General features: G+C 41.0%; 1 protein-coding gene across 1 annotated transcript in view; it reads left to right on the top strand.

Annotated features, from left to right (window-relative positions):
- The first annotated feature begins 13,399 nt into the window (after positions 1-13,399).
- The window catches only part of RHOBTB1 (Rho related BTB domain containing 1), a 120,431-nt gene continuing 106,916 nt past the window's right edge, over positions 13,400-26,914 (top strand). The window contains exon 1 of the mRNA XM_027596401.2: positions 13,400-13,457. The gene's annotated coding sequence lies outside the window, so the exon portion shown is untranslated. The remainder of the gene's footprint in view (positions 13,458-26,914) is intronic.

The following is a 26,914-nucleotide window of genomic DNA, read 5'->3' as shown; positions in this document are numbered from 1 at the left end:
TAGCCCATCCACAGCAGACTATCGGGCACAGTGGGCACAGAAGACACCCTTTGAGTGCCCAGTTCACATGGAAGGGATTGCACTTCTGGGTTCCATATGACATTTCCTACACAGAGCTGCTCTTTTAAGACGAAGAGAGGTGGGGGCACCTGGGTGGCTCAGATGGTTAAGCATCTGCCTTCGGCTCAGGTCATGATCCCAGAGTCCTGGGATCGAGTCCCACGTCAGGTTCCCTGCTCCTTGGGAGCCTGCTTCTCCCTCTGCCTCTCTCTCTCTCTCTCTCTCTCTCTCTCTCTCTGTGTCTCTCGTGAATAAATAAATAAAATCTTTAAAAAAAAACAATTCAAAAAAGACTAAAAGAGGTGGTTGATTTGCCTAATATGTAGAAACAAACACAGAGTCAGGCAAAATGAGGAGACAGAGGAATATGTTCCAAACAAAAGAACAAGACAAGATGTCAAAAAAAAAAAAAAAGACATTAATGAAATGGAGATAAGTAATCAGAATTTAAAATAATGGTCATAAAGATGTTCACCAAACTCAGAAGAATGGACGAACATAGTGAGAGCTTCAACAAAGAAAGAAATATAAGAAAGTCCCAAACTGAATTTATAGAGCTGAAGAATACACTAACTGAACTGAAAAACAACATACTAGAGGATTGCAACAGACTGAATGAAGCTGAAAAACAGATCAGCGAGCTGGAAGATAATACAATATAACTGACCCAGACAGAACAGCAAAAAGAAAACAAGATTTTTTTTTTTAAAGGGGACAGCTTAAGGGACCTGTGGGAAAACATCAAGCAGAATAACATCTGCATTATAGGAGTCCTAGGAGAAAAGAGGGAGAAAGGACCAGAAAACCTATTAGAAGACATAATGGCTGAGATCTTCACTAATCTGAAGAAGAAACACACACAGGACCAAGAAGCCCAGAGTTCCAAAAAAGATGAACCCAAAGAGATCTACACCAAGACACATTATAATTAAAATGGTAAAAGTTATAGAGAATCTTAAAAGCAACAAGAGAAAAACAATTTATTGCATACAAGAAAATGATCAACAGACTTTTCAGCAGAGACTTTGCAGGCCAGAAGGGAGTGGCACAACCTATTCAAAGTGCTGAAAGGAAAAAAGTCCAAGCAAGAATTCTCTACATGGCATTCAGAATTGAAGGAGAGATTAAGTTTTCCAGATAAGCAAAGGCTAAAGGAGTTCATTACCACTAAACTAACTTCACAAGAAATGTTAAACTAAACTAAAATAAATGGCATTAATTAATAACAAGAAAATATACAAAAGTAAAAATCTCACTGAAAAAAGTAAACATATAGTAAAGGTAGTAGACCAATCACTTTTAAAGGTAGCATAAAAGCCAAAAAACAAACATAGTTAAATTAACTAAAACTACAATAATTAGTTAAGGGATGCATAAAATAAAAGGATGTAAAATGTCACATCAGAAATATAAAACATAGTGGGGCGCCTGGGTGACTCAGTTGGTTAAGTGTCCGACTCTTGATTTCAGCTTAGGTCATGGTCTCAGGGTCCTGGGATCAAGCCCTGTGTTGGGCTCCACTCTCAGTGGGGAGTCTGCTTGATGATTATCTCTCTCCCTCTCTCTTTCTCCCTCTCCTAACTCATGCCCTATCCCACTCTCTCTCTCTCTCTCTCTCTCTGTCAAATAAATAAATAAATAAATAATATATACATACATATATACATACAAAACATGGGTAATATGTTCAAATTTAAATTGCTATCAACTCAAAACAGACCATTATATACATAGGAAGCTATATATGAACCTCACAGTAACCACAAAGCAAAAACATATAGTAAATAGACAAAAGTAGATGACAAAGAGAACACTAAAGAAACAGCCAGAAAACAATTAACAAAATAACAATAAGTAGACACTATCAAAAATTACTTAAAATGTAAATAAACTCTCCAATCAAAAGGCAAGGAGGGGATGAATGGATTTAAAAAACAAAAAACAAAAACAAGACTCATCTATAAACTGCCTACAAAAGACTGCCTCCACCTGGAAGGACACACACAGACTGAACATAAAGGGAAGGAAAAAGATAGTCCATGCGAATGGAAATGAAAAGAAAGCTAGTATAATTAACAAAATGAAGGATAAAATCATATGATGATCTCAATAGATGCAGAAAAGGCATTTGAAAAAATTCAACATCTGTTCATGATAAAAACTCCCAACAAAGTGGGTATAAAGGGAACATATAAACATAATAAAGGCCATAAATGACAAACCCACAGCTAACATCAGACTCAACAGTGAAAAACCAAAACTTTTCCTCTAAGAGCAGGAAAAGGCAAGGATTTCCAGTCTTGCCACTTTAATTCAACACAATATTAGAAGTCCTAACCACAACAGTTAGGCAAGGAAAAAAAAAATAAGAAAGGGCATCCAATTTGGAAAGGAAGAAGTAAAACCCACTATTTACAGATGACATGATACTACATATAGAAAACCCAAAAGACTCCACCAAAAAAAAAGTTATAATAAATAAGTAATAAATCTATGTAACAGGATACAAAATCAATATACAGAAATCTGTGGTGTTTCTATGCTCTGTTAACAAATTATCATTTAAAAAATTTTAAAAAGATCCCATTTACAATTGCATCAAAAAGAATAAAAATACCTAGGGAAAAATTTAACCAAAGAAGTAAGAGACCTGTACAATGAGAACTATAAGAAACTGATGAAAGAAATTGAAGAAGACACAAATAAATGGAAAGATAGTCCATGCTCATGGACTGGAAAAATTAATGTTATCAAGACATCCATATTACCCAAAGCAATTCACAGATTCAATGCAATCCCTATCAAAATTCTAATGGTATTTTTTACAGAACTAGGACAAATAATTCTAAAATCTGTATAGAACCATAATAACCAAAACAACCTTGAGAAAGAACAAAGCTGGTATCTTGCTCCCTGATTTCAAACTATATGACAAATCTACAGTAACCAAAACAGTATGGCATTGGCATAAAAACAGACACACAGATCAGTGGAACAGAAATGAAAGCCCAGAATTAAACCCACACATATATGGACAATTGATTTATGACAAAGGATCTAAGAACATACATGGAGAAAGGACAGTCTCTTCAATAAATGGTGCTGAGAAACTGGACAGCCATACGCAAAAGAATGAAATTAGAACTATCTTGCTCCATACACAAAAATTAACTCAAAATGGATTAAAGACTTGAATGTAAGACCTGACACCATGAGATTTCTAGAGAAACATATCGGCAGTAATTTCCTCCGCATCAGTCTTAGCAAAACTTGTGTGGATGTGACCTCAAAAGCAACAGAAATGCAAGCAAAAGATAAATGGGATGACATCAAACTAAAAGGCTTCTGCACAGCCAAGAAACCATCATCAAAACAAAAAACAGTAACCAACACACAAAAAAGTGTCTTCTCCTACTGAATGGGAGAAGACACTTGAAAATTATATATCCAACAAGGGATTCATATCCAAAATATATAAAGAATTCATACAACTCAACAACAAAAAAGCAAACAACCCAATTAAAAAATAGGCAGAGAACTTGAACAGACGTTTGTACAAAGGAGACATACAGATGGCAACAGGCACACGAAAAGATGTTCAACATCACTGATTACTAGGGAAATACAAATCAAAACCACAAGAACAGCTCACATCAGTTAGAATAGCTATTACCAAAACACAAGCTCTCACAAGTGTTGGCGGTGTTGTGGAGAGAAGAGAACCCTCATGCACTGCGGATGAGAATGTAAATTGGTGCAGCCACCATGGAAAACAGGATGGGAATTCCTCAAAAAAATTAAGGATAGGACTACCATATGATCCAGCAATTCTGCTTCTTTTTTTTTTAAGATTTTATTTATTTATTTGAGAGAGAAAGAATGAGATAGAGAACACGAGAGGGAAGAGGGTCAGAGGGAGAAGCAGACTCCCTGCCGAGCAGGGAGCCCGATGCGGGACTCGATCCCGGGACTCCAGGATCGTGACCTGAGCCGAAGGCAGTCGCTTAACCAACTGAGCCACCCAGGCGCCCCCAGCAATTCTGCTTCTGAGTGTTCATCTGAAGAATACAAAACCACTGATTCAAAAAGATAAATGCACCTTTATGTTCACTGCAGTGAAATGTAAACAATCTAAATGTCCATTGACGAATGAACGGACAAAGAAGACGTGGTGTATGTACACAATAGAATACTACTCAGTCATAAAAGATAATAAAATCTCACCAAGTGGGACAACACAGATGAATTCAGAAGGTGTTACGCTAGATGAAATAAGTCACATGGAGAAAGACAAATACCATATGATGTCACCCATATGGTAGAATCTAAAAAACAAAACAAAACAGAACAAAATAAAAATAAACTCGTGGATAAGGAGAACGGACTAGTGGCTACCACAAGGGAGTCAGATTGGGACATGGGTGAAATGTGTGAAGGGGGCCAACTGTATGGTGATAGATGGTAACTAGACTTTTAGCGGTGATCATTTTGGAGTACACACAGATGCTGAATTATAATGTTGTACACCTGGAAAAAAATTGTTATAACTCATAACATTCTCCCAGCTACTGCTACCACACACACTCCTTCCACAAAAGATGTGGTTTTGTGGTTGTATGGTTTTAGTTAGTTGGTTTGGTTCTAGGGAAAAGTTATTTGAGGATTGAGGCTAATAATTTGGAAGTGGGAGCTAAGAAAGATCTAAAACCCTCAACAGTGTTTTCTAAAAAATGTCTAGAGAGGACGGAATTAAACCTTTTTTGTTGGCCCCTGACCCACCCATAGGTAATTCGATATGACAAAGCAAAGTCATATATATGTGTAAGGAGTTCTAACAAAGTTCTGACTTCTTTCCCATGATAATCATACTGTTCCTTCTTTTTCTTTTTCATTTTTTCAACATCAAAGATTAAATTCTTTCCAATCGGGTTTTGTTTGCCCATTATTTGCTAGTGCCTATATTAAGTTGGGACCAACTACCATCAAGGGATTACATTAGGTTTATCTGAACTTCAAGTTTCAGAATGAAATTAGAAAGACAGTAAACATAAGAGGATAGTTTACAGAGTAATCAACTGGGCTCTTCTCAATTACTTAGAACAGGATACATATAGTATCCAGAATAGTTTCAAGTATTAACCAACAAAGTAACATAAATTCCAACTATGAAGACAATCTGTTTCTAGCCTTGCTCCTGGGGTTGTAAACCAATAGGGTAATCCATGCGCAATCCTGCCAACAAAAACGGGCTCAGGGCATTCCAATTGATCCCTTCGGTGGCAATTGTCTTAAGCATTCTACTTGTTTCTTCCTTGCTTCTTGCTCTCACCTGCTCTACCCAAATTCCGATCTTTGGAGGTTTGTGCTTTTGAATTTAATCAAGAATTTGCTTCCTGGCTTTTGACCCCAGGATTCAGAGTATACTTGGCATCTAGCCCATCCTGTTCCTTTCCCATCTGAAGGAAAAACTATTATAGCTACTTTTTAGTGAGTAACTCTCATGATAGGCACTTTGTATACATCACCTCAACTAATACCCACAGAAGACTTCACTGATAAGTATTTTTTTTAAGATTTTATTTATTTATTTGAGAGCGTGAGACAGACAGAGATAGTGAGAGAGAGCATGAGCAGGGAGGAGAAGGAGAAGCAGGCTTCCTGCAGAGCAGGGAACCTGAGGCGGGACTCGTTCCCAGGACTCTGAGATCATGACCTGAGCCGAAGGCAGATGCTTAACTGACTGAGCCACCCAGGCATCCCACTGATAAGTATTTTTATCACCTTGTTGTGATTGAAGAAACCAAGGAACTTGGGAAAGGTTAGACAGCAAGGGGCCGGGATTTAATCACAGATCTCAATCCTATGCTTTTAACTACCGCTAATACTATTGCTGCATCCATATTTTCATTAAAAATAAATATTAACTGAGCACCTACTATGTTCCAGGTTCCATGCTAAAGAATGACTAGACAGATGTGAACAATACAGACAGGGTCCCTAATTTCACAGCAACTGTGCTCCCATTGTGATCATATTGTAAAGCGGCAAACAGATAATATCATTCCTGAAAGTGGTAAGTGCCATGAAGAAAAAAAAATAAGTTAAAGTGCTGGAGAAGGGCTTGGAGGGGTGGGTGGCAGCATTAGATGAGGAGGAGGAAAGGAACACTGGGAAGGAACGGGTCTCTTGAAAATCTGGGCTAGGAACATTCCAGACTGAGGAACATTCCACTCATAGGTACAGGGTAAGGAATGAGTTGTGCTGTCTTCAAGAAACAGAAAGACTTCTGATGTCACTGAGCTTAGTGACCCGGGGGAGATATACAGAAGAGATGAAAATGGTATGCAGAGCCAAATCTTACAGAGCCTAGCTGCCAAGACTAAGAGAGCTCAATTCTACCTGCAATGGGAGCCACATTTGAAGGAGGGAAGTGACATGATTACAACGTAATTTTTTAAAGCACTGATAATGCGCCATTTTTAACAATGAATATGGAGAGAGAGACTAGAAAGACATTGAAAGCATAAGGGACTCCCAAAGGCCAAGGCACAAAAACTCTAAAAGCAAATGGATCTTCTGCACCCTCTTCAATCAGTTCAATCCCAGGAAATATGGAGTTCATGGGAAATGTAGTATCAGATTTTAATTTGCCATATTTAATTATGTTTATGAGTGTCATCTCCTCAAGTTGAGGATATCCTCCCAAGGTGAAATGTTCTCTCTTCCATTGGCACTCTAAAACTATGGTTTCAAAATTCAAGATAGCCACCACAATAAATTCCAGCCTCCACTGTTTCCACTCACAAAACACGTTATAGGTGGAAAATGAATAACATGACCACCAAAAAATAATTTTATTAAGCACTGCATATTGAGAAAAGAGAAACATACAGAATCCTACCATCAAGGACCTGTCTTCTCTTATGGAAGGAAAAAAGATGGTGCCACTTGCACAAAATGCATCTGGACAGACATTACAGAGATGTATTTTACCATTCACTGTTTTCTTTTGCAATAAAGCCCAGAAGGCACAGTACTGTACAAATATAAACTTTACAAATTCTGAGACTTTGTTAGTAAGAAAATTAAATAAAATTTTTGCACAATCCACGGTATTTGGTTATAGAATTTACAAGTCACAATGATAGGACTACAGATAAATTTCCAAATATTCCACCCTACTGCAACTTTCAAAGTTTGAGATAGGGAAAATATCCAAGTTAGATAAGATTATAATCAAATTTTAGCATTTTCTTCCTTTAATTCAGGCCGTAAAATCTAATATTAACCAGCTTATCAGGAGTATCATGAGAAATACAACTAACAAATTTGAAATCTGGAGCCTGGAGCCAGAAATTCAAATGTAGGCAGAAAACACAAGAACTAAGGTGAGTTCCAGAATAAATACGAGTGTCCTAGAAGTAACAAAGAAAAAATATTCAGCGTATTTTAACAACTAAACTGCAGGGTAACTTCATGCCCCTGGGAAAAAGAAAATCTTTATTTTCTCATAAAAGAATAAAGAACACACACATTTTGAGAACCATAAAAGCTGTAACTAAGGAAAGGCCATCTGGGCAACTAGATTATCTTTACAATACACTCTTCACTATTTTATTTGGTCCTATTTTATGTACCTGAGGAAATTAGGTTTCCATCACTCTCAAAAATTTTCTACCAAACTATTAGATAGTATTGCTAAGTGGTAACCAATAATCCCCACCAAGTGGTTTAAAGGACTCTGCCTGCCTGTGTCTTACTGATATTTTTATTACTTTTTTTCATTAAGGCTATATTACCAAAATAATATTATTTCGTGAAGGTTAAAGTTCTAATTAGGAAAACAGGAACTGGCAGTGGCTTAGTGCGGAGTTGAACTCTGAGACCCCCAAGGAGAAAAACAAAATTAATCATATAAAAATAAAATAATTTCTAAGGTCTTTCTCACCCTTTATTAATTGCAAAATAAACAAATCCCTAGGAAAGAATGATTCCCTTTTCCTTCATGGGCACCCTTTGGGGTAGGAGAGGTCTTTGAGGAATTAGAACACTCTGGCCTGCCACACACATGTGTGTACAGACACAGTGAGGCATAGTCCAAGGTGTCCTACTTCCTCTAACTCATACTTGCAAAGAAAAACGACATTCTCACCCAGCTCATTCTGCGGTAGCATATCACAGTGGAAAGTACTCAGAATGATAGGTCAGAAGGTTTGGAATCTAGTCTTTGCCAAGATCAGGGCTTTGACCGCAGGCAGGCCCTGTGGTAGGTATATTCCAAGCCTCAGCCTCTTTCTTCACACAAGCAACTGTAGTCAAGCCTCCCTTGACTCTCCCAATGGTACAATGTCACGATAGTCATCTAAGAGAACAGAACTAAACAAGATAGTCCTTCTACTAACGATATGCTGACATCAGTCATTACACAATGCTGTGGCCGAGCAACTGAAAATTTATAAATTCATCCTGCAGATAAACACAATAAGTCTTAGAGCAGGGAGAAGGGAAGTTTTTGAGAGCTTGAAAAAAATAGGGCAAACCTTTCCTAGTTGTAAGCAGTAAGAAGAGTTTGACTGTGTTTTCATATTATTTCAAATCCCAGGTTCTGTGGGTACATTCCATTCTAAAAGAAAAGCCAACTAATTTAAAGAAGACAGGTGAATATAAAGTCATAGTATTATGAGCTGGAGTAATTCTAAACTAGAATAGCAGGGTAAGCAACACTCCTAAGTAGACCCCAAACTACCTCTATTTGGCAAGTGTAATCTCCTCTGCCACATACCATAGTAAATTAACAAGGTCTCTTATTTCTCTTGAAATTGCAGACAGAAAAGAGAAGAAAGATATAAAAAAGGTGCTGGATAGGGTGCCTGGGTGGCTCAGTCAGTTAAGCCTGTGCCTTTGGCTCAGGTCATGATCCTAGGGTCCTGGGATCAAGTCCCACATCAGGCTCCCTGCTCAGCGGGGAATCTGCTTCTCCCTCTACCCCTCCCCCTGCTCATGATCTCTCTCACACTCTCTTTCAGACAAATAAATAAAATAAAATTTAAAAAGGTGCTGGATAATCTATACCCTAAATAGGTATTCTCTGATTAAGAAATTGGTTTTTATTTGTTTTGCTTTGTTTTTCTTTCAGGAGCAGGGTTTTGGGTTTTAATGAATTATTTTACCCCTGGTTATGTAAATCAGTGTTTCCAAACATTTCTGATACAGTCCATCAGTTAAAAATGTTCAGTATATATCCCCAATATTTATCCATTTATTAATGTATTAATCAGATCATGTATTGTGTATGCCATGATACATTATAGAACATAAACACAAACAGAATTGTTAAAAATCAATGATGAACTAGATCATATGTGTTATTTTCTTGCTAGTCACAGTGCTTCCTTCATATTATCATTAGCTTATGTCTCAAAGTATAATATATACTTAAGGTAAAGCTCATCGCTAATAAAATTAGATATAAGTCCATATTTCATGTTTCTTGATCATTTCAGTGAGAGGCAGAAGCTGACTTCTGGTAAGACTGAATTAAGTAAATCATCAACATTGTTAACCTCCCATTATGGCAAAGAATTCTTACTACAGTCAGAAAAGCTTCAATTCCACCAATTTCCTGTTATTTGCTTATGCTTGTATTATTAGCATTATCTTCTTTACAGAAATCCTTTTAAGCCACTTTTCCATTTTGTGACTGCTGGTTTGGTTAATACTGAATAATAGAACCCTTAATTCCTTAATTCCTTAAGTGAACACAAATAAAATCAGTAAGATGCAACACAATGGAAATGAAAAAAAAGAGCAGGGATGACATGTGAGCCCCTCCATGCTGTGGGATCTCCCAGTATTTCCTCAAAATATCTTTGCAAGGGAGGACAGGAGACCAACAGACCTAGGGGCAACTGAGGGTGCCAGTATCAATCTATCTATCTATCTATCTATCTATCTATCTATCTATCTATCTATATTTGCAAAAGCTTAGGCGTTTTTTTTAATTAAAAAAAATGGAAGCTCAAAGTTTACTGCCCACAGCCTATTTTGGAGATAAAGGGTAGAAGCAGTTGTGGTAGGTAAGAAAAGCTGTTACCTGAAGTATCTGATACTTTGCTTGAATATCAATCAATGGGCCATGACTATGTTCTAGGTACACCTTAGCATAAGAGCCATTCCGTGGACCAGCAGGAAACTTTTATGGAGTTTAGTGGCTGTGCTCTCTTGAAACAGCATTTTTCACCATGGTGACCATGACCAGACCATTCTTACTCCTCTGAGCTTCAGTCATTCATGACCTCAGAAACAAAAAACAAAGTTGTAAAAGACTTTGTTTACATTAAATACTTACTCTATTCTTGGGTCCAGATAAGATTAATCTTCAAGCCTCAATTATTTTAGGAGGTGCTGCAAAGTTCATTAATTGGCTAAAGGTCACACCATCACACCATTTCATGCATTGGTAATCTTGAAATGATTGGCTATAATGTATGAGTATAAACTCTTTCTTTTACATTTTATGTAACTTACCTTAGTTGGCTAAGGCTGCCATAACAAAATACCACAGACAGGGTGGCTTAAACAACAGACATTTGTTTCTCACAGTTCTGGAAGTTGGGGAGTCCAAGATCAAGGTGCCCGTGCGCTTGGTGCCTGATGAGAACTCTTCCTGGTTTGCCGACAGTTGCTATCTCTCTGTGTGCTCACGTGGCCTTTCCTTAGTACTACAGTGAACTCTCCAGTGTCTCTTCTTACAGAGACACTAATCCTGTCAGCTCAGGGCCCTTCACTTATGACCTCACTTAACCTTAGTTGCTTCCACAAAGACCCTATTTCCAAATTTGGTTTCAACCAACCTCATGTTGGAGGTTAGAGCTTCAACATATTAATTTTGGGGAGACGCATTCAATCCATAACATAATTTATATGCTTTTTTTTAAGATTTTATCTATTTATTTGAGAGAGAGAGAGCACAAGCAGCGGGAGGTGCAGAAGGAGAAGCAGACTCCCCGCTGAGCAGGGAGCCCAATGCGGGGCTCGATCCCAGGACTCTGTGGTCATGACCTGAGCTGAAGGCAGACACCTTAACCCCCTGAACCACCCAGGTGCCCCAATTCATAGGCTTTCTTTCCAAATATTTATTTTGTGTCTTCTATGTGCATGACACTATAACCAAGTTGTTCTCATTCTGAGAGACAACAAACAATAAATGTGTGCACATGTATATTACAAGGAAAACTCAAGTAGAATAAAGAGAGAGTGAGAGAGGAGGCTATTTTAGAATAGGTGGTCAGGGATTACCTCTGATATGAGGACGAGGGAGCAAATATCTGTTACTGAGGAGCAAGCCTCTAAATATTTAGAGGAAGAGTCCAGGCTCAAAGGCCAAGAGGCAGGAGCCGAAGGGATGAGAGAACAGCAGAAAGGCCAGAGAGGGTGGCAGAGTTGGGGAGGGGACAGTGATGGAGATGGAGGTAAAGAGAGGTAGGGTGGCAGACATGTAAGGCCTTGGTGGCTAAGGTCAAGTTTGTACTGTCACATTGGGAAGTGATTGAGAGTGATGGGAAGGGGGCGCCTGGGTGGCTCGGTCGGTTTAGCATCTGCCCTTGTCTCAGGTCATGATTCCAGGGTCCTGGGGTGGAGCCCCACATCCATCAGTCCGTCAGTGCATTAGTCCCTCAGGCTCCCTGCTCAGCAGGGAGTCTGCTTTTCCCTCTTCCTCTGCCCCTCCCCAGGTTCACACGCGCACGTGCACACTCTTTCTTTCTCTCTCTCTCAAATAAGTAAATAAAATCTTAAAAAAAAAAAAGTAATGGGAAATCATTGGGTGGTTTTTGAGCAGAGGATTGGTGTGAGCTAACACATACACTTTTAAAAAGGGTCACCTTAAATTCTCCATGGATAATAGACCATAGGGGCAAGATTGAGAGCAGGAAGACAAGTACAGAGCCTTTTTCAAAAATCCAAAAAGGCAATGCTGCTTTGGGAGAGTGGTAGTTAGGGTTAGATTTGGAAAACATTTTGAAGCTGGAGCTAATCAGGGTTTCCTGATGGATTGAATATGTGACATGAAAGAAAGGATAGCAAAACAAAACCAAAAAACAAAAAACAAAAAAACTTTGCAGCATTGAAATAACTCTAGCGTTCAAAACAAAATAGGAATCTAAAAGTCAGACTACTTGGAGGGTGTCCCCTCCTAGCACTCCATACTTCCACATACTTTTCACAGACACCATTAATTATGTTTGCACTTGCCTGTTTAGTGGCTGTCTCTCCACCCAGAGAATGTGAGCTCCTAGAAGGTAGGACTTGTATCTATCTGTCTAGTTCACCCTTACCTCACCTGCACCAAGCTCAACGCCAGGCAGTTTTTGAGCCCTCATTAAATACTTTAAAGAATGAATAATATCAAAGCTTTGAGCAATCTTTAAATTACAGCTTAGTAGGAGCAATTGGAAGAAAGAGGGAAGCCAAAGAGGCATTATATACATTAGATGGCAGGTAGGACTATAGAGATTCTATGTTTTGTAGCTTACCTTTCTCTATTATTTACCTTCTAAGATAAAACCAATTTTATCTCACCAAAAAGATGTGTCTCCTATCAGCTGGTAACACATTCTTCTGTAAAGGGAGTGTTACCCCGATCCATCATAACCATATTATACATTTAATCTGCTTAACAATTCTTAGAAAAGTATTATTTCTGCTAAAAATAATAGATACCCCTAGCCTTCCATAATTCTAACTCAAGCAAAATGGTAAAACTGAAGAGTGAGATCTACAGATAATTTTCGAATCTTATTTTCAATGATTGCAGACTGTCTCTCCCATAAACTTTTATACCAACTGTTAAAAGCTCTTCGAATTGTTTTTGTTGCATTTCATTTTCACCCCTCCTCCATATAGCCAGAGAAATAAAGACGGCTAAAGAGAGGGAACGTTCTGGAGATTTGGAAGTGCAAGGTAGTGACCAGCCTAGGAATCCTGGTCGCTGAAAGGTCTGAATTACTCAGACGTGACCATGCTTGGAGCTTGGGGCAGAACTAGCATGTAATGTATTGGCTTCCAGCATTAACATTTTATTAAAAAATTAAGTTCCTTTAACCCTTCCGCTGAAATGTCACTTGGCTGGGGTTCTGAAGGGCGAACGTGCAGAAGGCTGCAGTAATGATAGGGAGTCTTTGTGTACACCACCCAACACGACACCGAGTGATGTGTGGTTTGTGATGTCAGCAGAAACCGCAGATAGAATCGCTTGGGTTTCTATCTCTGGGCTAGAGAACGTCCCTACAAGAAAAGGCTGACCCTTGACTCCGCCAGAAACTTTCCCCAGACTTGGCCTCCATTGGTAGAAGGGGTCGCCCCCCCCCACTCCTGGCCACCCCACGGGAATCCCAGAGGTGGGTCGTGGGGACGCCGACACTGGGGCGCGGTCCCTCCGGCCCTGCGCAGACAAGGGCGGGGTCACAGGCACTTGAGCTGACCAGGGCTGGGGGACCCCGAGGGTGGGGGGGTGGAGCCGGTGCCGCGGGGTGCCAGGTCCGGTGGGGGTGGGGGTGGGGGTGGGGCTGGGGGTGGGGGTGGTGGCGGGGGCGGCCCAGGGCCCCGCCCGAAGGTCTTGGAGCAGGCCGAGAGGGTGGGGAGGGCCCGGCAGCCCCCGCCCCGCAAAGAGGCGGCGGCCGGGCGCAGCGAGGTGGCCCAGCGGGGCGGTTGCAGGCGGGCGGGGGGGGGGGGGGGAGGGGGCGCGCCCGAGGTCGGAGAGGGTGGGGTCGGGCGGCTTTACAAAGCCCGAGCGCCTGCCCGGCCAACCCCAGGACCGCCAGCCGTCGCCGCCGCGCCTCCAGCGTCCGCAGGTAGAGTCGGCGCGGGCGGGGCGGGGCCGCGTCGCGGGGAGTGGGGGCCGCGCAGGGTGGGAGGTGTGACTCAGAGGGTCCCTCCGTGCGCGCTCTCGCGGTATCCGCACACTCAGGGGACGCGAGGGCTTGGAGCATCCCTTTGCACCCCTGAAAGGGGGATGACCTAGTTGGTTACCTTACGCTGACCTCCTGACAGTTGCCCAGCTGCACTGAGAAAGCACGGGGCCCCAGAGGGTGCTAGCTTCCAGATACTTTGGGTGTTTTCTGCACCCTCCAACCCAACTGGCCTCCAACACACACACACACACACACACACACACACACACACACACACACACACACACACACACACACACACACACACACACACGGTGCTAGCTTCCAGATACTTTGGGTGTTTTCTGCACCCTCCAACCCAACTGGCCTCCAACACACACACACACACACACACACACACACACACACACACACACACACACACACACACACACACACACACACGGTGCTAGCTTCCAGATACTTTGGGTGTTTTCTGCACCCTCCAACCCAACTGACCTCCAACACACACACACACACACACACACACACACACACACACACACACACACACAATGCAGGCGGTGGGTGGAGGCCTGAGGGATTAGAGGGATAGAGACACTGTCACTCAGAAGAGATTAAAATCTGGGCAGGACATGTCCCTGCTGGAATCTTCAGAAAGTAGGTGCAGCTTCTGCGGCTCCTCGTGTCCAGCCCTCAGGTGATGTGTGATTGATTTTTCTTGGTTTGGTAGCTCTGAAAGCCCTAGGCTGTAAAAGGTTTGGGTCAACATTGAGACTTTAATCCACAGAGGCTTTCTTTGCCCTGCTCTCCAACACCTTCTCCTACCTGGAGGAGGGGCACAATGGAGGCTCCTAAAAAGCTTGAAGTGAGTGTTCAAAGCTGCTAAGTGTTTTCAATCTGTGACTTTTTGAAAAAAGAAAATACAAATTCTCTTAGTTTGAGTTAGGTTTTATTTCTTTAATATACATGCATTCATTTGAAAAGAACTAGTGATGTCATTAGAGAGGGAGTCCAGGAAGTATGGCATCATTAGAACTGAAAACCAAGTTTACTGTATAGTTTTAGAAAAATTGCTTCCTAATATGTCTTTGTATGTGCTCTGTTACTGGGATGCATCTTTGTTGGAAATGCTGTCAATATCACCTTGGTGTCTTGCGAGGTTTCCCCTGATGTTGGCCACTTGACCTGGGACGGAGCCCAGTATGCTCCCTTCTCCTTGTGTTTCAGGTGGACACCAACCTGCTTGCCGGCCTCTAGCTTTGGTCTCTGGTGAGAGGAAAAAAGGTATCAAACATGTGCTCTTGGCAAGTTTGGGAGCAAGGAGGAATGCCGTAGTTTTTTTTTCCCCATTAAAGTTTTCACGTATTGGCAATTTAAAACCCAAAGCATTGTTTACCACCTGTCAGACTGACTCATAAGCGTAAGGATTAACTAATAAAAGATTTGTAAAATGCTTCCTGAATGTAAAATTCCATAAATATGCAAAAGAGTAATAATCCACCCATTGTTAAATTTATGTAGCGCTTCTGCCATGCATACAAGATGATTTAGAATGCATGTTTCCTGTCAATTAAACAATGAGTTTGGAGTAAAATAATGAGTTCAATTCACATCCTGTGAAACTTTGAAATAAAATTTCTCCCATAAGGCACCATCGGCAGAGAATCATAAAGTAAGCAGCATTTCAAAAAGTTATATATGGAATGGCACTTACCTTATGGCTGGGGGAAAAGGGACCCAGTGAACTTCTGAAACTAAGAAATATTCAGCCCTGGTTCGACCGTGCCTGAACCGTAAATATTCCCCCACGTTTTGGGTGTGTCTAAGGGGAGAGCAAATGGATTTTGCTTTAATCCATGAAATATGCCTCTCGGTATTTTAAGGCTGAAGTTCAATCTGTGGTTTTGTTCACAATGCAGAAAATTTTCATAGTTGCTTAGATAAATTATTCATTCTTCCTATATCATGGGCTTGGTTTTTAAGTATCCTTAATACCAGCAATCATTTTAATATCCTGCAGATAATTAAATTAATTTGTTCCCAGTGGATTGAGTGACATGTTAACATCACACTTTTCTCTTTACGTGTAGTTAATAATAAAGTGTCTCATTTTTCTGCTTACTAGTCTCCTAGAGCAAAACCTGTTTCTTATATGCAAATTGTAAGTATAAACATTACTAAGGATGGTCTTTTCTGTTTTATGAAGACCACTGTAGTTTCCCCACTAGCAGATTAAACTGTGAGCAGAACCACGAAGTTGGGGATGTTTTTCCTGACATCTTCCCACATTCAGTGGCCCTTCCTCATTTCCTCCACTCAGCCCTCAGATGGGTAGCTGCTGAATGGGCCCCAGCCCGGTATTCCAGAACTTCCTCTCTGCTAGCAATCTTCCTTTATCCAAATAACTTAACCTCTGCCCCACTTATTTTCCAATAGTTTGGTATGGGTGACAGTGCACTCAGTGAAAAATCAAAGGAGTTTGCATTTATCAAGCACCATGCCTGTGATATACCAGGCACTGAGCCACATTATCTCATTCAATCCCTGTACCAATCTGATGTGGTCGATGTCATCTGTGTTTCACACAAAAGAAAACTGAGTCTCAAAGAAGTTCTGGTGCCAAAGGAGGAGCAACTGATGAGTCAAAGAGCTAGGATTTGAACCAAAGCATTGTGGTGCTTCCTGCTGTATTGTGATCCGGCTCCCTCAGAAGGGCTCACATTCTGGACTGAGGCATGGAAGAGTTCTCCCATTGACTAACTGGCCATTTGAGCTCAGATAAGCCCCTTAAACCCTCTGGGCCTCTGATTTCCTTTCTCTAGTTTTGGATTAAATTCACTCTCAGAGATGGAAGGGACATTTGGATGCCAAGCACATAAACTGCTCCTCCCACGGGATTCCAGAATATGCTCTTCCCTGCCCTGACCTTTCCTCCAACCCCCTCCCTGGTCTCTTTTTCCTTCCTGCCAGTCCAAGAAAATATCGCCTCCTCCAAGAAGCTCTTCCTGAACACTCTTCTGTTATTTTCTATCCCAGGCCCAGTGATCCCTCTAAAACACCAATTACAAACTGCACTTATTTTATTTACACGTCTGTTTATATGTGGCTATTGTTTTTATCTTCTCCATCATTCCCTCGATCAGACTGTAGGCCGCATGAGGCCAGAGCTCTTTCTGCCTGACATTTTTCATTATTGTATTCTCAGGGTCTAGCACAGTGACACACAGCACATAGCTGTGATCAATAAGTGTGTGTTGAATAATTATGAATTATATGATTATAATTATATAATGAATATCTCCTACAAAGGACATGTACTAATGGCCAATATATTGTCCCATCCCTGCGAAAACCCGAATGAAGCATCATCGATGCTTACAGTGAGCCTGAGTTACGAATGGGGATCCAAGTATAGTAATGGAGACAGCGCAACCACCCTGGTTGTTGTCTGGACAAGCAGACACACTGCATATGGTCCAAGCCCCATATCTGACAACAGAAAACAGAACCTCAGAATGATAATAGGAACTTGGGCTCAGAACATACATTGGAGACCAACTAATGGTCCAAATCATTGTTTTATGGATGAGGACACACAGAACATAAAGTATAGAACCTGTGCGTCCTGACTTCCAGACTAGCACCCCTCTCACCAAGAAGTCAAAAATCCCAGGGACCACCCAGTCAACGGGGGTAGGGAGCATTATGCAAGGACACTTTTTTTTTTTCCAGAAATTCCAAAAAGCCTTAGGTTTCCCAGACCAATCCTGGATAGCAGCATTGGTACACAGCAGAACATTCTACTTCAGATAATCTTATTTTTAAGTTTTGTATGGCCTGTATAAGTTTCAGTGACTCATTTACTATTTTAATGATCCATCAGGCAGCCTTTTAATACCTATCATTAGTTTACCAGTTCTGTTTAAATGCTGGGGAGCTCCAAATGGCAAATCTACAGGGCTGAGCATTTACCACTAGCATGATAGATTCAAGATACATTTAAAAAATGATTGATATTTTGAACTCCAAATGATGCTGGCTTGTTTTTAAGGACTAAAATAACTTTTCTTCTCTAACTTAAAGAGCAATCCTTGCTAGAGTATTACATCCCATAAAAAAAGCAGTCCTCAAACTTTAGAGGGCATAAAAATCATCTGGAAGGCTTTTAAAAACCCAGATTGCTTAGAGCCTTTCTGCACATTTCTGAATTAATAGGTCGGAGATTGGACCCAGACAACTGCATTTTTAACACCTTTTGTGATTTTCTCAAATAGTCTGAAGACCTCACTTTGAGATCCAATAATATTTTTAGTATGTTTTTATTTTTCCCAGATTCCTTATCAGAGGATTTTTTTAAACAAAGATAATTAGGGAAAAGTTTGATGTGTTTGAAGCTAGCAAATAGCATACTAGGTATGATGGGAATCTGTTTCCTTGTAGCAAAAGCTGTATATCTATAACCATGATATAGCTATTGGGTTTGATATCGGCCCCAATTCAAGAATGTTCCAAAATGTTTTGTTGGACCACAAAAGTAAATCAGTAATTAGCAATAAGATTACATGGTAAGTCCTGTGGAGTAATAATGAAGCCCCTTGCCCTCCAGATGATTACATTCGGTATAGTAGAGAGATAAGGTTAATATCCACAAAACATTCAAGGAAAGGGCTGCAGATCAAGTACGTGATGCCCGGTTACATTTGAATTGCAAATACACAACAAATCATGTTTTTGTATAGGCATGTCCCATATAATATTTTTATTTGCTAAATCTGGCAACCTTGCTCAGTGAACATTAGCATTTAATGTCATCAGTTTCCAGAACTTGGGGGTGGGCCCAGCGGGGGAGAAGGGGACGGTAATATTGAGTGGTTGTTAAGCTTTGAGAAACTGATAAAAGCTCTGAACATGCTCCTGAGAAAAATGCCTAATAGCACTTTCCAACAGAGCCCTCATAGTATTCCATGGATCTCAGGCTGCCAAAGCTCTTGGGAACATCAGGACCATCTGCAATGTAGACAGTAGAGGCCAGCTCTTCAAACTACTTCCTCTGTGCTGGTGGGTTTAGAAGGTAGCTTGGAAAAGTGCAATGTGAACTTGGCCTTTTTTTTTTCTTTTTTGGACTGTATTTATTTATTAACTTGACAGAGAAAGAGAGTACAAGCAGGGGAAGCAGCAGAGGGAGAGGGAGAGGCAGACTCTCCACTGAGCAGGGAGCCCGATGCGGGGCTCGATCCCAGGACCCCAGGATCTGAGCTGAAGCTGAAGGCAGATGCTTAACTGACTGAGCCACCCAGGCGCCCCTGAACTTGGCCTTTAAAAGCAGGAGAATTTAGCTGGATTGTGGGTTTAGGAGATTTCTTAAAGCTTTGACAGAAGGCAGATTCCCTTAGGCTTTGAGGATACTTAGTAAGGAATATTGAGAAATTAGCTTGGACTAGTTTTTAAAAAAGTCCAGATTGTGGACAGCCTTAAATTCTAAAGGGTTTTTAGACTGCCTATATTGGGAAACAGAGCATCCTTAGTGATGTATCGGTGAGGGATGAGAAGACATCAGACAAAGGGAGATGGCAGAGTGAAATTGTAGGTGGCCTGGGCTCTAGGGTCAATAGGCCTGGTGTAAGCTCCTCCATTAATGAGCTGGGAAGCCTTAGGTGTGTGTTCAACTTCTGTGGGCCCCAACCCAATCTCCTAAACTGGGAATTGGGAATAATAATAGGAGCTACTAACAGGGTTGTTGTGAGGATAAAATGAGGTTGCACAGTGTTGGCACAGTGGGTGATAGCGCATAAATATTCAATCAGTGGTCCCTACCACTAGGATACGGACGGTTTGGGGGAGTTAAAAAAAAGAGAGAGAGAAATGATTGTTTGATCTGGATTTAGGGAAAGCTTTAAAATCTCCCTTTTCCAAGTTAAAATTTCATTATCAAAAAACAGTAAGCGCAGAAACAAGTTAGTAAAATAATGTTTGTATTTTTAACTGAGGATCTTAAAATAAATACATTCAACTCTTCGTTATTTTTCCGAGGAGAGGGAATATTATGGACAATCTAAATCATAAACTCCGAACCAAAGTCAAGGAAACTTTAATTGCATGTGTTACTCTTCATAGCAGATTTGCCATCTTAACTGTTTCACTTTGGCTAATATTTAAATTAATTTGCACACGATAAGCTCAGACTAATCATTCAGAAAGTTGTTCCCCAAAGCCATTTAAACCACAAAGCAGATGAGTTTATCAGAGAGAATTCTCGCAACCACCTGCCTTCCCAGAGCTGACTGATAATGCAGGAAATGGGATCATAGGGGCTCTGGAGTCTGACTGTTTAGGTTCCAATCCCAGCTGTCTCCTGTGACGAGCTCTGTGACCAGGCAAATCGCTTTGCTTCTCCAAACCTCAGTTTCTGCCGCTCTGTAAAACAGAACTAATAACAGCCCTCCCTCCCAGGGCATGTGCACAGAGCTCTCACAAGGGTTCCGGGACCCAGGAGGCGTCCATAGAATTCTGTGACCTCAGTGTCATCTTCATCTTATCGGTATGTTATTTCTTTAATATATGCATAAAGAATTTAATTCAGGAGAACACCTGATAATGTGGGAGATAGTTATGATCTTTAGTCACATCTTAATTTATTGATTTACACAGCAAGGGCTCTTTAGAGCATTTTCCAAACCACAGAGTACAATGTTCTTATTTCAAAGAATGTTTAATCCCAGTTTTCATGATGTGTCGCTTTCTCCAGCTCATCCATCTTCAACTTTTACAGGGTGATTGGTGCCTTTCTAAAGAGCTTTGGGTTTCAAACTGTATATTAAAGCGTCTGGGCCCTAGAATTTACTTGGCTCATAAACCTATGGTAGAGAACAATACGGGATTGGTTTATGGTACATTACAGTTCCAGGTATGGCAGTTATATTTTATTTGGGCTGTGCTGAGCACCTTGAGGGCATCTCCCACAGTGCCTTAAAGATGGGAGACTCAGGGGCGCCTGGGTGGCCCAGATGGCTGGGCATCTGCCTTCGGCTTAGGTTGTGATCTCCAGGGTCCTGGGATCGAGCCCCTCGTCAGGCTCCCGGCTCAGCAGGGAGTCTGCTTCTCCCTCTCCCTCTGCCTCTCACCCTGCTTGTGCTCTCTCTCTCTCTCTTTCAAATGAATAAATCTTAAAAAAAAAAAAAAAGATGGGAGACTCAAATACTCAATGAATGAAGTTAATGTATAATCTTTTTCTGAAGATACATTTCCCTCACATTAGGAAATCTAACTTTAAAAGAAAATGAAAACAAGGAAAAGACTTCTGACTTTCATGCATAAGAGCATAGTCTGATTATTCTAGACTGAAGTACTGAAAGTGAATTTGGAGATCTACCACTCATATTTCCTAGAAGAGCTATGGGATTATAACATCTCCCTTCTTCACATTAGCTGGTCCCTTTACCTCAAATATTCTCCCCTCAGATATTGCTTATTTGTTTTATGTTCATTTTTTTATTGTCTACCTTCACCCCCACTGGACTAGAAGCACCCTGATGTCAGAGGTCAAGCCTACACGTTTATTGCTGTTTATTGCTCTAATAGCTACTGAGTATCTGTTACAGGGCCAGGCACTTAGTGGGTAGTCAATAAATAGCCTATCATTAGTTGAATGTCAGAAGACTAAGACCTGGTCTTCTGTGGTTATTCCACTACAAAGCAGTAATCTTTTTTTTATCTTTTGGGTCAAAATCACCTTTCAGAATTGGATTAAAATCATGAATGCCTCATTAATAAAATTTTACATGCTCAAAATTTTGCATATAATTTGAGTCCATGGACCTCAGGCTAGGAATCCCAGTTCTAAAGGTATATATATATAAATATTAAGAAAATCTAACTGAAATATTAAACTAAATATCACAAAAAATTTAATTACTATGAATACCAATGTGTTAATATTCATGCATCTATAGTAATAAATTATATATTGTCTTGGGAAAATTCTGCAACCCTCCAAAGGAAAAAAAAAAGGCATCCATAAATGTTGAATGTTTTATTTATATGCTGGAAAGGATTTAAGGCTTATAGAGAAAGGCTAATAAAAATACATACTGTACAGCAATATAAAATATATTTCAAATAGGTAAGAAAAAATGAGTCAAAGGAAAAAAAATAAGGCTAAGAACATAAGACGGGGCCAGGAGAGAGATTCATACTCAAAATTTATGCCATGAAATTCAACACTCTTGCTAGAAGATAGTAACAAATTTTGTTCTCAGTTTTTAGCAGCCAACGCGAAGGAGAAAAATATAATCAGTTATGTCCTGTAGAGGGTCATGTTTTACATATACTTATATATGAATACAGGGATATGTATTTAATAGCAAACTGCTTCTTAAAAGAAGGAAGTTTCAGTATCATAATAAAGAATGGAGATTATATTTCCAATGTTTGTGGCAAGTGTCCTTGTACCTGAGCCTGAAATAACCCATAATAAATGTTCAAACATAACTGGCACTTTGGATGTTTACAATGAAGATGGCTTTCCTTGCAGAAAGAGGCCTCATGAGGTCAGTGAGACCCACGCAGAGCTCAGAGGAGGAGGGATGGGGGATAGACAAGGAAAACAAAGAGCTTTCTCCATTGTCTTACACCCCACCAGTCCCTGCAGCCAGTCCACGCTTTCCACTGCCACACACTATTTAAGTAAGATGCCCAAAGCTCTCGTTCTCCCCTCGAAGGCGTATGCACCTAGGATGTTGACTAACGTTAAGTTATTCCCCCTAACCTTAGTTTCCTTGGATAACAGTCTGTCACGGGAACTTCTACTCCTTCTCTCTTTGAGAGAGCAAATACAATAACTAGCTTCTCGGAACATTATGTGGATTTGTGGCATTCTCAGAGGGGCTATAAATGGATCACATTGACAGCTTTATTTGTCATTCTTAAATGGAATGTGTTTTTCCCCCTTTGAGTTAAATCGAAATCAGATGGCATTTCTTATTTCAATGTAGAATGTTTTTACTCTCATAATTGCAAAATGGCATTCATAACTGATACTACTCTAATTTACAAAATTTGTGTTTTATTATTGGGGGGTTCTATTTGCAAAGTAACTGAGGGAAAACAACTTATGCAACATTTTTGTTTTGCCTATTTATTGAGATCCTGATATAGTTGCTAGAATTTTGTCACCATATGGAAGCAGAGACAATTATATTGCATGTAATGACATGGATTTTAGAAGCAAGGATATAAAAAGGCATACCCAGCAGAATACCCACAATCCAGAGACTAAAACATTTTTGAAACATCTTCTCTCCTTTGCTTCCCCAGCACGTCCCTGGTCTCAGTCATCTCTTCCTCTCCTTACTATGGCTCTTGTTCAATATATGTAGGGGCAAAATGGCAAGAATAGAGTTAAAAGCACATTTTCATAACTTAGCATATTTCTCATATGCTTAAACCAGTTGCTTTGGGGGGCGCCTGGGTGGTTCAGTCGTTAAGCATCTGCCTTTGGCTCAGGGCATGATCCCAGGGTCCTGGGATCGAGCCCCGCATCGGGCTCCCTGCTCAGCGGGAAGCCTGCTTCTCCCTCTCCCACTCCCCCTGCTTGTGTTCCCTCTCTCGCTGTTCTCTCTCTCTCAAATAAATAAATAAAATCTTAAAAAAAAAAAAAAGTTGCTTTGGCCCAGGTGAAATTTTTCATTAAAAAAAAAAATCCCCATTGCTGGGGCACCTGGGTGGCTCAGTCCTTAAGCGTCTGCCTTTGGCTCAGGTCATGATCTTAGGGTCCTGGGATGGAGCCCCACATCGGGCTCCCTGCTCAATGGGGAGTCTGCTTCTCCCTCTCCCCCTGCTTGTGCTCACTCTCTCTCTGTCAAATAAATAAATAAAATCTTAAAAAAAAAATCCCCATCACTCCCATCAACCCACTACTCAATCTGTGTGAGAAAAGAAGCCCTCCTACTTTAATTTCTTAAATCCTCCAAAAGCTCCCAATGCTCTTGTTACTGATCTCAACACAGTGCTTATCTTTAGAATTTTCAAACGCTACGCAATGGGTACATTTTTCACACTGAATTTATGTTTATTTTCATGCTCATTTTATACACGTGTTCAATAAAGTCAACTTTGCCGAGGACCCACTAAGTGCCAGACACCGTTAGGATACAATGAACAGCTTCAGGTATCCCCTGTCCTCACTCGGCCTAAAGGCCGTCTGGTGGGGAAGAGAGACAGTAAAAGAATGACACAAATCGGTATGAAACTGAAACTGTCTCCACAGAGTAGAGACACAAGGTTCTGGAAAGTGAGATCTAAATGACAGATAGGAGTCAACCAGACAAGGAGTAGTGGCAGAAGGCGTGACATGGAAGGTGTGGAAAGCTGTGACATATGGCGAGAAGAGCAGAATGGAAGCAATGTGAGAGACTGAAGGAAGATCAAGTGGCTAGAGTACAGAGAGCAGGGGTGAAGAGCATGAGTCCGGAAATGTGATCAGGGGCCACCACCATGAAAGGCTTTTTGGCCATAGCAAAAAATACGTCTTCATCCTAGAACCAATGAGAAGGTTGGGGGAAGGGAGGGGGGAATTGTAATGAGTTACATCATCAATTTGCTATTTCAAAAAAATACTTCTGGCTACAATGCAGAGTATAGGTTGGCAAGGGGAGAAGGTCATGCAGACCAGTTGAACATTTTCAGTAGAGATACTGGTAGCATGGCCTTGAGGTGGTGATTTCTAAAAAGTGAATGGATTCAAGAGACAGGGAAGAGGTAAATGGACGGGCCGTCTTCTGCACTACTGATGTGGCGTCCATGCGGAAGTGTAAGGGAACACTGGAGGAGGACAAGTGTGCAAAGACAGATGCTGAGTTCAGTTGGACATGTGGAGTTTGAGTTCTGTAGGGAACATTAGAGGACAGAGCAAAAAGACATTGGATTGTGGGTGTGGAGCTTGTCAGAAAGCTCTAGGGTTTGGATGTAAACTTGGACTCATCTTTAATCCAAAGTTCTGGCTATGGTGGATATGATCCATAGATGGACATGACTGCCTACAGGAAGATTATAAAGTGAATGGTGGAACGAAAGTCTTAAGGAATTCAAATCCATAACAGCCAAGTAGTGAAGGATGAGCTTGTAAAGGATGAAAAGAGTAGTGAAATAGAAGGAAACCCAGGAAATTGCTGGATCATGGGGGGCAGGGAGGGCCAGGGAGTGAGGATTTCATTTCAGGAGGGTGGGAGTGGTCAGCTTGAACGTGGAAGATTGAGAAGAACTGTTTATTTTATGTAGCAAGAGTGGAGAGCACCGATCAGGAGAGAATTGTTTTGAATTAAAATAAAGGGAAATCGCTAAGTGGAATGTATGGGAAATAGAGTTCTAACTGGGTCTATTTGCAGTCATGCCTATTTAGATTTCACATTTCATATTTTCCATCTCTCCTAACGAGATACCTCGGGAGCTAGCATGATAGAGAAGAAAGCCATTCTGACATGTTGGTGACCACGATAGAGTGGAACTGGGGTGGAATTTGAGCATAGAAGAGTCTGAGGTCCTGGGGTCTGAACTGGAGAGAAAACGTGAACCTGACAGCAAGGAATTTTATGAGCACAACGTTGCCTGTTCCTCCACCCAGTGGTGCCTATGTGCCCAGGGTAAATAAACCAAATGTTCATGAAGCAGTATTGACTCGCCTCACCCACTTGCTGGCATCCCTGTTTAGAAGAAGGAGGCTGTGGGCTGACACATCGCACAGCACGTTCTCAGCAACTTCTCTGGGGTGAGCCGCAGCCTCAACTTCCCTTCCGGCACCGGCTACACCACAACTGTCTGCGCATGCGTTGCGGGGGTGGGGGTGGGGGTGGGGGTGGGGGTGGGGGTGGGGGTGGGGGTGGGGGTGGGGGTGGGGGTGGGGGTGGGGGTGGGGGTGGGGGTGGGGGTGGGGGTGGAAGTTAATAGGTCAGCCAGTGAGCGCTGTGATGAGGCAAAGGTCAGACTGCAGAGGTGTGAGCTGCCAATGGGAGTTAAAAGAAAGATGACTATTGGTAATTATTTGCAGTAGTTTGACTCTAAAAGGGAAACGAGATTGGAAGGCAGCTGGAGAGAGGAAACTGGATGAGCAAGCGCTTATTCAGTCAACAAATATTAAAATCTTTTCTATGTGCCAGGCACTAAGACAGGTACCAGGAAGATATTTTCCAGTCCTAATGGGAGATCTGCCATAAAATATATTTCATGTGATAATCTCAAATGCAGAGTGACTAAATATTTTGTGATCTGATTCACTGAAACAAATGCAACATCTTCCCTCAGATATAAACCTTACTTGATCTTTATAAAATGATCAAACAAATTTGTGTTAAAATAAAAAAGAGAAAAATAACATGTCCCTCTGTACTTTTTTTTTCCTCACCCTCTCTCCTTCCATTCTTTTAGTGTCCCAAATTTGGACCGTCTTGCTATTGTCACTTATTCCGAAAATATTTTCTAGAATGGTGTTCTTAACCCTATGTTCAGAGCCTCTCATAGTGCTATTTGATGTTTCAAAATCATCTAATCTATAATTTGTAGAGCACCCATAAAATGAAATATCGAATATTATCCCATGGAAGTTAGAAATATGAATAAAGGAGGGTTTCCCTAGCTAGACTATAAGCTTTATGAGGGCTTTTGGCACTGCTGTGTTTAGAGCATATAGTCAGAGTATCATAAATGGGATTTTTGTGGTAAGGTTGCAATTAAGGATCCTTGGGTTTGCAGAGAAAGGTACACTAAATTCTTAAACAAGAATTCAGGAAGACTCCTGAAAGAGGTAGTATTTGAACTGGGTGTTAAAAAATGAGCATTTCAGACAGCAGAAAGCTAGTCAGCAAAATCACAGAGGCAAACCACTTTTTGGAGGAGAGGAAGAGTGAAGAGAATGGTTTGGTATGGTTAGAGAGGTTATGTGGAAAGTAGTA

The sequence above is a fragment of the Zalophus californianus genome, chromosome 15 (assembly GCF_009762305.2).
Source record: "Zalophus californianus isolate mZalCal1 chromosome 15, mZalCal1.pri.v2, whole genome shotgun sequence".
Taxonomy (NCBI): domain Eukaryota; kingdom Metazoa; phylum Chordata; class Mammalia; order Carnivora; family Otariidae; genus Zalophus; species Zalophus californianus.
Note: the sequence above shows the minus strand (reverse complement) of the source record. Positions and strands in the feature narration are given on the sequence as shown.